At 47.5% G+C, this 12,274-nt stretch overlaps 1 protein-coding gene across 1 annotated transcript in view; it reads left to right on the top strand.

Moving 5' to 3' along the window:
* The window catches only part of OBP2B (odorant binding protein 2B), a 66,348-nt gene that overhangs the window by 21,309 nt on the left and 32,765 nt on the right, over positions 1-12,274 (top strand).

The raw sequence follows: 12,274 nt of genomic DNA on the forward strand, positions 1-12,274 counted from the left end.
CGCCACAGAGACACACCGTTACATACACAGACATACACACACACACACGGACATACACAGACACACACACAGACACACAATCACACACACCACCTCCCCGCCACAGAGACATTCCATTACACACACAGACACACATGGAAAGACACACATACAGACAAACAATCACACACACCCTCTTCCTGCCACAGAGACGCACCATTACATACGCAGACACAGACACACAGAGATACAGACACACAGACATACACAGAAAGACACACACACACACAGAAAGACATGCACCAGACACACAAAGACACACAGACACAGATACAAAGACAGAGACATACAGACACACAGATATGCACAGAGACATATGGAGACACATGCAAAAACACACAGAGAAAGACATACAGAAGTGTACACACAGACACATAGACCACACAGACACACAGACATGCGTGCAAACATACAGACATGCAGACACACAGACATGCAGACACGCACACACAGACAGACTTGCAGACATGCACACAAACACAGACGCACGTGCACAGACTTAGGCAGCCCAAATTCAGCACCTGGGGCATAAGTTCCTGGAGGGGTGGCCACCTTCAGCCCCCGCAGTGAGGTCCTGAGGAACCTTCCCCTTAGACGAGGGATCACGGAGGAGGTCTCTTCCGGAGCCTGGAGGGAGGCCTCAGGTGGTCCTTCCACCTTGGCATTCCAAAGTGCTAGGATTATAAGCATGAGCCACTGCACCTGGCCCCAGCATCATTTATTGAAGAGACTGTTGTTTCCACCTTGTTTCTTGGCATTTCTGTCAAAAATCAGTTGACCATAAATGCATGGATTCACTTCTGGGCTCTCTATTCTGTTTCATTGGTCTGTTTGTTTTTATGCCAATACCATGCTGTTTTGATTATTATAGCTTTGTAGTATATTTTGAAGTTAGGTAGTGTATTGTCTCCAGCTTTGTTCTTTTTGCTTAAGATTGCTTTGGCTATTTAGGGGTCTTTGTGGCCATTACTGACAGTTAAAATGGCCCCGACTGATGTCTCCTGAGCCTCTACAGTACTTTAGGTGGGGAAGTACTGTGGCCCACATATCCCAACAGGCTGTGTGTGGCACCTGACAGTGCTTTGTGCCACTGTGGAGCAGGTGTTACTCCCTCATACGAATTTTAGGATTATTTTATTTATTTCAGTGAAAAATGTCAATGAAATTTTGATAGGGATTGCATTGAATCTGTAGATTGTTTGGGGTTGTATGGACATTTTAACAATATTAATTCTTCCAATTCATGAACATGGGATGTCTTTTTTTGGCACCTGATCTCAGATATGGGATAGCTTTCTAATTATTTGTATCTTCAATTTCTTTCACAAATGTTTTATAGTTTTCAGCATACAGATCTTTCATTTCCTTGGCTGGATTTATTCGCAAGTATTTTTTCTAGCTATTGTAAATGAGATTGTTTTCTTGATTTCTTTGTTAGGGTATAGAAATGCTACAGATTGTTGTATGTTAATTTTATATCCTGCAACTTTACTGATTTCATTTATTCTAACAGCTTATTGGTGGAATCTTCAGTGTTTTCTATAAGATCATGTCATCTGTAAACAGGGACAATTTAACTTCTTCCTTTCCAATTTGGATACCTTTTATTTCTTCCTCTTGCCTAATTATTTTGGCTGAGGGCCAACTTGTTGGGTTTGTTGTTGTTGCTGTTTTTTGTCTGTGTCTTTTGGTGTTTCGTGTTGCTGGCTTTTCCAGCACGCAGTCGCAGATATATCAGGCAGAAAGAAAACCCAGGGAACTCCTGTCATGTCATTCTTCAGGTCCCAAGGTCCCTACCTGGTCTGCCTTCTTCTCTCCACCTTTTAGTGTTTGATATACATACATTTATGTATGTAGTTATATATGAATGTGTAATATCCAGGGAAATATACAGGGCTTTTAACTGTCCTTAGTGTAGGGCATGGGGACAGGTGCATCTATTGTACCTTGCCTGGAAGTGGAAAAATCTTCAAGAAGTCAATTTATCACCAACTGGCATGACAGAACTCCTGGTTTAGTGTCTAGCTGTCCCCACTAAAATCAATCACCATGCCATCAGGCACTCTCTTCCCTGTGTGCTGTGTACTGAGACCTGAAACACCGCCCAGCACCCTGAGATTACAGGAAGTCTGAGGGGCAGGAAAGAATGAACGCGGCTTCTTATGTGCCCCACCCAATAATCCCAAGTCAAGCACGGACCTGGGAGCTGATGTGACAAGCTGGAGGTCAGGCAGTTCTATTACTTAAGCCTGGTTCTTCCTGACTCCAAAGGCCAGGCGCCACCCCATGCTCCTTTCCAGCAGAAGCTGCTTTTCACCGGGTCAGGAGGACAGGATGGCTATTCCTGACCGTTGTACAGCAGTGCCACATCTCCTAGTTTCCAGAACATTTAATGTGTTGCTGTGGAGGCCCGGCAGCTCTGAATTAGCCCCACGCGCCCAGGAGAAACCGGGCCTGGGTAGGGGTGGGGTGGGGTAGGCTGAGACTTCCAGTATCCCACGTGGGCATCCCATTGCTGAGGGCAACCGCCCCTCCCTGCAAGGGAGGGGAAGGAGCAGGGAGGCACACCCTTCCTCCCTCTGCGTTTCACTGGAGATGACCTGCGTCCGACTGTGGTTGCACGTGGACCAGCCCAGAGGGACTGGAGTGACTCTTCCCGCAGGTGGGGCGCAGCCGGCCTGGGCACAGGGCCTCGAGGCAATCCCTGCGCCCCGCCTCCCTGGGGAATTTCCAGGGGCCGTCCCGCTGCTTGGTGAGCTGGGGGTGTGGGGGACCACAGATGAGGCAGGTGCCTAAATTGCTCGGGCGGAGTCCGGCTGCTCTCCCCCTCCAGGCCCCTTCCTGTGTCCTTGGGCCCCTCGGGTCCCTGCACCAGGCCAGCAGCGGTCGGGTGTCAGAGGTTCAAGTCCAGGCTGACTCCTCAGATGCACTGACTTTGCCCAGGAGGGCTGGGGAGAGGGCAGCCCCAAAGTGTCATCTTTGATTATTCTTTGTCCTCAAAGCCAGCCTTGGGCATGTGCCCAGCACAGGGAGAGCTGCTGCGTCTGCGGGCTTGAGTCACTTTTGCTTCCTTGCCCCTCTCTGCTCTGTTTGGTTTAAAAAACAAAAACCTACACCCGTGGGTGAGGCGAGGCGAGCCTTGACCCACCCGCTTCCGCCCCTGCAACCTCGGGCCCCATCCTCCCACGTAGCCACACTAGGGATGCTGCGGGCGGAGTGGGGACCAGACCTGAGTGGGTTCTGGGTTCGGCTTCCTAGCAGGAGCAGCTGGGGCATCATCAGTCGGGCAGGTGACCCAGTATCTGAGCAGGACTCTTCCAGGCAGAGGTGGGGCCACCCCTCTGCTTCCCACAGCTGCCTTCTGCTCTGGGAGCAGCTCTGGCTGAGAATACAGTGAAGTAAGGGCTTTGAAATGGTTTTGATTGTAAAAGTAATGTTTAGCCATTCCTTTTTTTTTTCTTTTCTTTTCTTTTCTGAGACAGGTCTCCCTCTGTCACCCAGGCTGGAGTGCAGTAGTGAAATCTGGGCTCACTGCAACCTCCACCTCCCAGGTTCAAGTGATTCTCCTGCCTCAGCCTCCTGAGTAGTTAGGATTACAAGCGCCTGCCACCACACTTGACTAATTTTTGTATTTTTTAGTACAGATGGAGTTTCACCATGTCGGCCAGGCTGGTCTCAAACTCATATCCTCAAGTGATCCACCCTCCTTGTCCTCCCAAAGTGCTGGGATTTTGGCATGAGCCACCACGTGCAGCCATGTTTAGCCATTTTTAAAAGTTGTGAACAGATAATTAAGTCTATTCGCAACATTAGGAAATTTAAGTTAAAATTTAAATGACTCTAGCAAGAATTAGCCTTTAGGTGCCCTGGGTCCCCCTCCTCACCGCCCCCCCAACCCTGCCGCCTTCTGAGAAGTGTTTTGTAATTTTTCTTATTTATAAAATGGGTTTGATTCAAAACTGACTTTTCCTCTTCACAGAGTCTCGCAGGTCCTTTCCCAGGTCCAAGAGGCTCTTCTGTGGCCTGATGAGGAGTAGCTGCCCAGCCGTGGTAGCACCTCCCATCATATGTTAAGGGACACCTCCCCAGGGCTATACCTGGCAGAAGATGGCTTATGATGTCAGAAGCTTGAAAGTAGTATAAACCAAAGATAAAATTCTAAGCCCACCCCCCAGCCATCGGAATGGACCCCTCCTCTTGGCCAGGCACTCCAAAGTTAGCCTGAAAAACTGGTTCAGGCTGTGAAGAGAAGGTGGGGTGGACATGCCTCATTTATGTCCTCCTCCCTTTTGGAATTCAGCAAATCTGACCAGCAGGAACAGTAACACAGACCTTAAGTCTGATAAGAGGCATTTACAATCCATTCTCTCTGAAGCCTGCTACCTGGAGGCTTCCTTTGCATGATAAAACTTTGGTCTCCACAACCCCTTACCATAACCTAGACATTCCTTTCTAGTGATAATAACTCTTTCAACCAATTGCCAAGAAAAAAATTTCGAATCTACCTATAACCTGGAACCTCCCCGCTCCACCTTCGAGTTGTCCCACCTTTCTGGGACATGCGGATCTTGCATGTATTTGATTGATGTCTCATGTCTCCCTAAAATGTAGACAATTAGGCTGTGCCCAGATCACTCTGGGCACGTGTTCTCAGGCCCTCCTGAGAGCTCTGTCTTGGGCCATTGGTCACTCAGATTTGGCTCAGAATAAATCTCTTCAAATATTTTACAGAGTTTGACTCTTTTTGTCGACAATAAGCTCATCAGATTAAAGCTGTTGGTACTTTAAATTACTTTGAACCTTGAAGGAATGTGATTCTGAGACCCTAGTCAAGCAGCAAGTTGCTGTGAACTTTGCTTCTCCAATTATAGATTAACGCTCTTCCTTTCTTGATTTGTAAATTGTTATGAAGGACTAAATGGCACCAGATGTAAGACCCCTTCCCTTTCTTAGTTACTGACCTTTTGTTACGAATTAACTTCTTTCTTTTCTTGCACCCAACTCAGACCAGGTGGTACAAAAGACCCCATGCCTATCAAATTCCATAAGACAGTATGTTAAATATACTTTTCCCGAAGGGAACAAGATATAACCAAACAAATTGCTGCAAGTCATAAGCCAATCTTATGTGGAAAATGTAATCATGCTAAATCTCCTTGCATTTTCCCATTTAAGTGAAGCCCTAATCCCTCCACCTCAGAACACTGAGCCCATTCCTTTAGTGTCTGTGTTTTCTGAGTGGTGGTCCTCAAACTTAGAGTTAGAATAAACTCTATTAACATTGGATTTTGAACCTTTCAATTATTTCAGGTGGCAGAAGAAACACACAGACCCCACCTCTTCCTTTGGAGTTCTGTACTGCTCATTTCAAAGGGATTTCATCCTGCCCTTCGTAACCACCCAAGGGGTTCCTCCTGCTCCCTTTCTACATAAAGACCCTGCATTCCAGTAAAGAAAGAGTTTAATAGAACGAGGCCAGCCACACCGCATGGTAGAGAGAGTTTGTACTCAAATCATCTCATCAAAGGCTCATAGGTAGGGGTTTCTCAAGGCAGTTTGGGGGGTCGGGGTGGCCAAGTAACAGGTACTGATTGGCTGGGGCAGACATGAACTCATAGAGGGTCAAGGCTGTCCTCCTGCAGGCTAAATTGCTTCTTAGGGAGGTGCCAGAGGAGTGCGGTTGGGGGTTCCAGGTAGAACCATGGGTATCAGACCTGCAAAAAACCTGAAAAGATATCTCAAAAGACCAATCTACAGTTGGAGAAATTGCATATTTTGTGAGAGCAGGTCTACACCTTAGCTCCTCCCTCTAGCCTCATAGCTTTTCATTAGCTCTACACAGGCAGAAGAGTTTTGGGGGAGGCCTGTTGTTATTTAAACTATAAATTAAATGTCTCCCAAGGTTAGCTCAGCCCAAAAGCCCAGGAATCATTAAGGGAAAGGAAAGATGAGGGGCGGGTTAGCTCAGCCCACTCTTACGGTTTTTCTATCCCGAGTTTTTGCGAAGGCGGTTTCACTTTCAGCGTGGTCGTTCTCCTAACCTCTCCTGCTTCCTCAGGTCTTCACCCCAAACCAGCACCCACCCTGCACTCCCAGGGTGTACCCTCCCTTCCCTCCTGCTCACCTGGGCCCAACCCAGGTTCCCCCCAGGAGCTTTGGAAGGGCCCAGTGGTGCCACCTTGGCCTCCAGGCATCACTCTCCAGCTTCTTCCCTCCTCCCTCCACAGGAACCTTGCCTCAAACGTCCGTCCCGCTGCTCTCTGCTGCGCTCAGCATCTTCCTGGCAAGTGTGCCCCTCCCCTCTTGAAAAAGAAGCCATCACCAGCCTCTCGTGCCCACCCCCATCTAGGCTCCCCACTCCTCTCCAGTCCCGGTGTCTTGGAAGAGCCTGTGGATCACAGGGGCTGGGAAATTCGGCTTGTCATCCCCGCCAAGCAAACACATGCTCTCATCCAGGGCCCCTCAGTGGGTGAAGGCTGAGCCCCAGTAAAGGATAGATCATCACTGTCGGAGGCGAGTGAACTAGAGCGACTCCATGTTGAGTAGGGGCTGGGTAAAATGAGGCTGAACCTTCTGCACTGCATTCTCAGGGGGTTAGGCATTCTTAGTCACAGGATAAGATAGGAGGTTGGCAGGATTAGTATCACAAGATACAAGTCACCAAGACCCTGCTGATCAAACAGGATGCAGTAAAGAAGCCGGCCAAAACCTACCAAAACCAAGATGGCGACAAAAGTAACCTCCAGTCATCCTCACTGCTCATTATGCGCTAATTATAATGCATTAGCTGCTAAAAGACACTTGCACCTGCGCCACAACAGTTTACCAATGCCATGGCAACATCCAGAAGTTACCCTATGTGGTCTAAAAAGGAGAGGGACCCTCAGTTCAGAAAAATCCCCTCCCCTTTCTTGGAAAACTCACAAACAATCCACCTGTTGTTGGGCATATAATCCAGAAATAAGTATAAGTATACTCAGCTGAGACCCAAGAACCCTGTCTTGGGGTTTGGACTGGGACTCCTTTCTGGTAACAATACTAGGGTACCTGGAGCCTCACATCCCGGGGCAAGTGGTGCAGAAGCCGGAGCCATCAGCAGCCACCCCTGTCATGCTCCTATGTGGACTCCTTGGTGCAGGGCATTTGGTTTACCAGGCCTGAGAGACCCATACCCGAAGCGCTAGCCCAGCCCCATCACCACAGCCCAGCCCCACCACTGCAGCCCAGACACACCACTGCAACCCAGCCCACCACGGCAGACCGGCCCACTACTGCACCCCAGCCCCTTCACTGCAGCCCGGCCCCTTCACTGCAGCTCAGCCCCACCACTGCACCCCAGACACACCACTGCACTGCAGGGTCACCACTGCAGCCCAGCCCACCACTGCACCCCAGACACACCACTGCACCCCAACCCCACCACTGCAGCCCAGCCCCATCACTGCACGCCAGGCTCACCACTGCAGCCCAGCCGACCACTGCACCCCAGCCTCACCACTGTAGCCCAGCCTCACTACTGCAGCCCAGCCCACCATTGCAGCCCAGGCCCTGCAGTTGTTGTCCCTGCTAGGTCTGTGTGGAGGAATCAGAGAGAAAACTCTGGGAAGTGCTAGACACATGGGAGGCCCTCAAGGAGTGCTGCCTGGCAGTGGGAACTCTGTTTCTGTGGCGCTTACTGGACAGATGGCTCCTTTGCAGATTTTTATTCCAAAACTAAGCTCGCATCACCCAGTCCTGTCCTACCTACTGGCAGAGCTTGTCCCTGGATCCAAGCTGTCTCCTCTGCATCAAATCCGGTGGCCTCGATTCCCAGCTCTGCTTTGCAAAGGGGCTTTTCAAAGCCCTGTCTGCCCTGCTGTGAGATGGGGTCACCCAGCTGCCCCCCGGGGGGTGGTGTTGCTGATGGAGCAGGTGAGGACGATGCCAAGAGCTGCACGTGGTCTGGCTTTCCCAGGCTGGATGTGCCCCTCTGATCCTCAGTCTCCCCACATGGACAATGGGTGATGCCGACCACCCACACTAGGTTTGCCCCAGAGTCAAAGTGAGCTCCTTGAGGACAGGGATCTGACCCCCACACAGGGCACCCCAGGATCTGCTTGAGGAGGCGCCAGGCAGTTCTCCCGGAAGGCAGGGGGTGTCTTCAGAGCTCTCTGGGTTGAGTGGGCCTAGGCCATCGCTGCCTCTGCCCAAGTCTTTCTAGAGGCTTCCCAAGTACCAGAGCTGCCCTGGAGGGCCAGGGTTACCGGAAAGCCCAAAGGGAGAAAGTCAGAGAGACACCAGCACACCCAAGAAGTCCAGGGCCTTGGGGACACCAAGGGTGAACTCTGTGCTGTGCAGGGCAGGCCTGGCCCGGAGAGAGGGAGCCTGCGGAGGAGACGGGAGATCTCTCGGTACTCTTCCGAGGAAGCCCCTGGATCTCCCACTGTGTTCTGCTCTCCGGGGCGTGCAGGTGTCAGGATGGTGCCTGGTACAGCTGGTTTTGGGCAGAAGCCCCGCCCGTGGCCTGCACGTTGGGTGTCTGCGTGTTGGGCCCCTGCTCTGCAGCCTCAGCAGGTACTGTGACGGGGGATGGCTGGGCAGGGACCTGGCCAGCTCTTTGTCTCAGCTACCTTCACACAGGAGGGTTTGCTTTGCACATTACATCCCTGTGAACATACAGGTGCGATTAGTTTGCTGGTTTGTGGCAGGGTGGTTTTCTCTTCTTCCTAAAAATGGCTTTAGTGGATTTTTAGCTTCCCAGGTTTCGTCTGAACCAATGACTTGGAATTTAAGACAATGGCTACACGCTTTTGACTCGGTTTGGGATTTGTGATCCAAAACGGTTCTTGGTTCATTTGTTATATGGCTAGAATATGACATGACTTTTCGTGTGTTTTAAAAAATATAATGAGGCGGCGGCTGCGTCCACATCGACCAAGACTGGAGCGAAGTTTAAGGAAGGGACAGAATCGCCGGGGAGTGCCCTTGTTGTTGCTGGGGGACTCCCAGCCTTCCCCGTGGCCCGAGAAGGAGAAGCAGTGGCTCTGTGAAGCAGGCATGGAGAGGAGAAAACTGGAGTTATTAGCATACCCTAGTACATCTTACAACTTTCCCTTCCATGTTAGCACTTTAGTGCTGGAGTCTCAGTTTTCTTAACATTGAGACAATAAATGTGCGTTGTGTCTTGTAGATGGCATAAAGAGTAAATAAGAAGTTTCAGCGTTGTTCTGGAAAATGTTAGAATAAGTCTCCACTTGGGTTGTGTATTCGGCTAGTCCAAGTGGACAGCAACTTCCTGCTACCTTCCCTCCATGAAAACAGCCATGCAGACAAGTCTCTCATCTGAAGAACCAATTAGATTTAGCTAATTAGAATTAATCCTTGCTTTCCTTGCCATCATCTGTAAAATAGTTTGATGGACAGACCACTTTATACCTTTGCAATACGGTCTCTGTGGGAAAAAAACAAATATCTGTAATGCAGACAGGAAGATGTAAAAAGTTCTGCTGCACATATTTTTTTGTTGTTGTTGTTTGTTTTTTTGAGATGGAGTCTCACTCTGTCCCCCAGGCTGGAGTGCAGTGGCGCGATCTCAGCTCACTGCAAGCAAGCTCCACCTCCTGGGTTCACGCCATTCTCCTGCCTCAGCCTCCCGAGTCGTTGGGATTACAGGCGCCCGCCAACACACCTGGCTAATTTTTTGTATTTTTAGTAGAGATGGGGTTTCACCAGTTGCATGTATTTTTAATTCTGTGGCTGTCACATGATAGAGAATGGAATTGAATGGAGATTTCCCTTTTGCTTCTTAGGGTTGGAAATATTCCCATGAAAATGTTCAGATTTGGAATTTGAAAGCCGCCAAATGAATCTTTATGTATAAATCCTTGTAAATGATAGATTCATTCCAATCCTTGTAAATGATAGATTCCATTATGTATTTCGGGTGGGAGCCTACTGGCATATATTTTTAAATGTTCATATTACTTAGAATCTCCAATAGGAAGCCTTTATTTGAAATAGTTGAATCAGTGTTCTCGTATTTTCCTTTCAGCAAGATCTGTTAGGTTTTTACCCCTTCAAAAATAAGTTTTATTTCATCTGCAAATTGCGGCAATATTATAATGATCAGAAACTACGTAAGGAATGTTATATAGGCTTGTCAGTTCCCATTTATCTTAACAACAATAAATATCACCTTTCTTCTTTTTAAAATGACACATATTTAGGCCGGGCATGGTGGCTCACGCCTGTAATCCCAGCCCTTTGGGAGGCCGAGGCAGGAGGATCATGAGGTCAGGAGATCCAGGCCATCTGGCTAACATGGTGAAACCCTGTCTCTATTATAAATACAAAAAAATTAGCAGGGCTTGGTGGCAGGTGCCTGTAATCCCAGCTACTCGGGAGGCTGAGGCAGGAGAATGGTGTGAACCTAGGAGGTGGAGCTTGCAGTGAGCGGAGATCGTGCCGCTGCACTCAAGCCTGGGCGACAGAGCAAGACTCCGCCTCATAAAACAAAACAAGGCCGGGTGCGGTGGCTCACACCTGTAATCCCAGCACTTTGGGAGGCCGAGGCGGGTGGATCACGAGGTCAGGAGATCGAGACCATCCTGGATAACACAGTGAAACCCCGTCTCTACTAAAAATATAAAAAAATAGCCGGGCATGGTGGCAGGCGCCTGTAGTCCCAGCTACTCGGGAGGCTGAGGTAGGAGAATGGCGTGAACCCGGGAGGCGGAGTTTTCAGTGAGCCGAGATCGTGCCAGTGCACTCCAGCCTGGGCGACAGAGTGAGACTCCGTCTCAAAAACCAAACCAAACCAAACCAAACCAAACAAAACAACAAAACAACAAAACATATTTAAACACTTAGAAAATAAAGTTAACACTTACTGAAGTCCTGGTACTACATTCTGCTAGTACTAAAAGGAAGCAGGTTGGAACATATATATGTTCTATCATTTATAACAGAATTAACTTGTCGAATGTCTATAAATGATTTTTTTTTTTTTGCAAAGGAAAAAATTGATACTGGAAAAGATTGTTGTGCATAGTTATTAGTCATTTGTAAGCTCGCTTAAGTATTTCTTAGTTCAACATAGACATTTTTTTCTCCTTACCATGCATTTTTAAAAATAGTCTATTACCTGACTTTGAACTTAAAGCTTTAATCATAATTTCTCATGTATACATAGTTCTTCTGATGGTAAGCTGGATTTGAAGGTAGTGGTTTCAGCGTTTCTTAAGTTGGTAGCTGAGGGTATCAGGCATCAGTTCATGCAATAATACAAAAAAATGTATATCCTTTGCTTGCCAAGGGGTAGAGTGATGTGCATTTATCTGTTTTCTGTTCTGTAAGTCTAGACTTTCAAAACGTTTTGTAAACCAACCGTTGGGAAATTTGAGATTACCTTATAACTTAAGACTCTGTGGTCTCTGGAATCACCCTATCTGTTTCTTGTCTGCGTAGGTATTTATAACATTGCTGTTTGACTATAGTGTGCACTCTGAAATGTTATCAGTGGAAATTAGTTTGAGTTTCGTTAATGCTATTTCACCAGTTGGACATAATTACTTCTACCAGTGTAAATGACACTGATGCCCACAGAGTTTCCAGATCTTTCCGACTCAACTACTAGGTCAATTAGTTTGCATAATAAAACTTGGCAGTTTCTACAAGCCTATTATGACTAACCAGGAACTAATTCTTTAATGAAAAACTATCCATTCTGAATGATAGGGACATAATTATTTGCTGCTGCTGTGCTTTGTAAATTTTGAACATGGCATTATACTCTGTACCTACCAAAGGTATCCTCTGGAGTTTTTTGAGAGGAGGGAAACTGGAAAATTAAATTGTATTTTTGCCAGAAGACTCTTACTTGCATGTGTCTCAGGGTCTTCAGTTTTTCTAGAAGTTTCCATATCCAAGGTTCAGAGTTCATGTGAAATACTTGTTTGGAAGAAAAAATCCTTCATTCCTGGTATTCATTGGATTGGAAATCTGCAGCAAGTTTAAAATTACTATGTGGTTTTTTTGTCTTATACTTAGCTCTCTGGCTATTGAACTTTTTTTTCTTCCTTGAAGTTAGCTTCAAATTTGCTTCTATGCTAAATTACTTGTAAATATTCTGGATAGGAACTATTTGAAATAGTAATTTGTTAAAAGAAATGATAAAATGAAAATGTTCAAACTACAGAGATTTTAAAATGCCATAATGATCTTGCAAGACTAACTTTAAAATATACTATAAATGGTT

Source organism: Symphalangus syndactylus, chromosome 3 (genome assembly GCF_028878055.3).
Source record: "Symphalangus syndactylus isolate Jambi chromosome 3, NHGRI_mSymSyn1-v2.1_pri, whole genome shotgun sequence".
NCBI classification, from domain to species: domain Eukaryota; kingdom Metazoa; phylum Chordata; class Mammalia; order Primates; family Hylobatidae; genus Symphalangus; species Symphalangus syndactylus.